The sequence below is a fragment of the Heptranchias perlo genome, chromosome 38 (assembly GCF_035084215.1).
Source record: "Heptranchias perlo isolate sHepPer1 chromosome 38, sHepPer1.hap1, whole genome shotgun sequence".
Classification (NCBI taxonomy): Eukaryota; Metazoa; Chordata; class Chondrichthyes; order Hexanchiformes; family Hexanchidae; genus Heptranchias; species Heptranchias perlo.
The window spans coordinates 8,548,851-8,551,713 of NC_090362.1; positions in this window are offsets into that span (position 1 = coordinate 8,548,851).

A 2,863-nucleotide genomic window follows, 5' to 3' on the forward strand; every position below is an offset into this window, starting at 1 on the left:
GGCGGGAAAAGGGGCGGGGCGAGGGGCGCGCGCTGCTGGCTGGGATTTTTAAAGGGACACCCCCCCTCCCTCAGTCGGTGTCCTGTCCAATGAGTATCTGCCAGGTTTTCTCGCACAGAACTGCCAAGTGTCCTTAGGAAGTAAAAGTCACTCATTTGGTTTTGAAAATGTTCCATTGAAAGTTATTCATCTTTAGATTAAAAGGAGCAACTGCAACGTGTACATTTCTAAGGAAATAAAAGCCATGTCCTGTCAATTAAAAACAACCCACAGCTGTTGGTTTGTGACCTTTTTGTTTTCTTGATCCTTGTTTAGTTTTTGTTATAATGTTGATCAGGTCTGTCTGGCCTTTGGCCCTCCACCCTGGAGCTGCTCAACCACTCCCTCATATCCACCTTTGGGCGCCCAACTAAACCTTTACTCTTTCCCATCCCAGTCGTTTCCCCGGCTATGACCCCCATTGTCGCTCCTTCGAGCTCAAAGCGGTACAGGCTTGGACATATCTAGCACACAACTGGTTTAGTCATCCATCACCAGATCTGGCTGGACCACATCAAGTGCTATCAGGCCTCACTGTCCTCTGCCAAAACCAAACACTGCTCCAGGATCACCCTGGAGAGCAAAGATAGCCTCCAGCTTCTTTTCTCCGCCACCAACCTTCTTAAACCCCTCTCCCCGTTCCCTCCAACCTCATCTCCAGTAATGATTGCAAAGAGCTCATAGACTTCTTTATCAATCATCCATTTAGCTGTATCTTCTGCTTTCCCACTCTTCCCCTTGCCCACCAAGCCAAACCTCCCCCCAGGCTTCTCCAAACCTCCCCCCAGGCTTCTCCAAACCTCCCCCCAGGCTTCTCCAAACCTCCCCCCAGGCTTCTCCCTGCCTTTGCCCTTAACCCTAGTTTCTCTATTATCTCCCCTCATGTCCTCTACCACCTCATCTCGTCCATGAGGCCCACCTTCTGCTTCTTTAACTCTATTGACACTGTGACCACTCAGCTACCATTCCAGGTTTCCATGCAAGCTGATATTGTAAATGATTCCCTCTCCTCAGGTTCCGCCCGACCTCTCTTTCAAAACCTCCATCATCAGCCAGAAGCTACCCACAACTCCTTTGTCCTTGCAAACTACCGTCCCATCTCCACTTTCCTCTCCAAAGTTCTTGAAAACGTGTTGAATTGTCCCCAGTGTGTGCTCATCTTTCCCGCAGCATCATGTTTAGGTTTCCAGGCCTAACCAAAGTCACAAACGACATCCTGTGTGAGTGTCACCGTGGTGCATTAACCCTCCTCGAACTCATTGACACCTCTGCAGCCATTGATATAGTTGATCACTCCATCCTCCTCCAATGCCTCTCCCCTGCTGCCCAGCTCAGTGGGTTTGTCCTCACTTGGTTCGTCCCTTACTTAACTGATCATAGCCGGAGCATCTCCAGCAATGGCTTCTCTTCCCATCGCCTGCCCCTGACCCTGCCCCCTCCCCCACCCTCCCCCCTGACCCTACCTGCCCCCTCCCCACCCTGCCCTTGCTCCCTCCCCTGCCCCCTCCCCCACCCCCCCCCCGCCCCTGCTCCCTCCCCCACCCGGCCCCTGCCCCTCCTCTGCCCCCGCCCCCTGGTCCTGCCTCAGCCCATCTGCTGCTCAACTTTGACCTTTGCTGACATACAGGTAGGGGCAAAGTTTCTCGGGGATTTCCACTTTTCTATCAGATTTCCCAGCTATTTTCGCTGCCTGTTTTCCAGGCTTAACACAGGCAAAGAGTGGCTCACATTTCAGAATTTCATTTTGCTCATATTCTCAATGATTTGGGTCCATTTCAATTCACAAGATGCTGCAGTGACGAGAAATGTGGCGGCTTCCACAAAATTGAAGGCCATCATTTGGATTAAAGGTTAACATTCGAGTGTAGAATTTGTGAAAATGGAAGCAGAAGTTTGTTTTGTGCGTGTGTTTTGTGTGTGTATTTGTGTGTGCGTGCGCGTGCTTGTTTTGCGTGCGAATTTTATTTGTGCGTGTATTTTTTGTATGTGTATATGTGTCTGCTTGTTTTGTGTGTGTCTGTATGTGTGTGTGTGTGTGTGTGTATGTGTGTGTGTGTTTTGCGTGTGTGTGTATGTGTGTGTGTGTGTTTTGTGTGTGTATCTGTGTGCATGTGTCTATATGTGTGTGTTTGTGTTTTGTGTGCATTTGTGTCTGTGTGTTTTGTCTGTGTCTGTGTCCGTATGTGTGCATTTATGTCTGTATGCGTGCATGTGTGTGTTTTGTATGTCTGTGTGTCTCTCTGTGTGCGTGTTTTGTGTCTGTGTCTGTGTGTGTGTTTAGGCATTGGGTGAGGACGGAATTGTATTGGGCTGTACTGTTCCCCTTTCATTGAATAATTTGCCAACGCTCACTGTCCAAGCTCACACATGACGAGTGATCAGTCGGCAGAGGATATCAGCGGGTATCTGACCCCTGACCCCTGTGGAACCCTCTGCAGAGAGAAAAATGGAACAGACTTTTTTTTTAAAAACAAGGATTTAAAACCTTCTACTTATCATTTTAACAGAAATAATCACACGGCTGATCAATGAGTTAATTTATTTAACCAATTTAATTATTAATTAGCTGTGGAATTGTAAAAACCCAAAACTATTATTGCATGAAAGAATGCTGTCAATTATGATCTGTGTATAATAATATTTCAAAATATGTGTCAAACGTTACTGAAGATTGTCACAGTTTATAAATGAATCTTTAAAAAGCATTTTGTAAATGGATAACGCTTCAGCAAATGGGCTGTTGCTCAAATGAACACATTATTGTAGTACAGGAACTGCGCCTTAGATCATTTTATGAATTATTACCCCAACATTTTACACAACA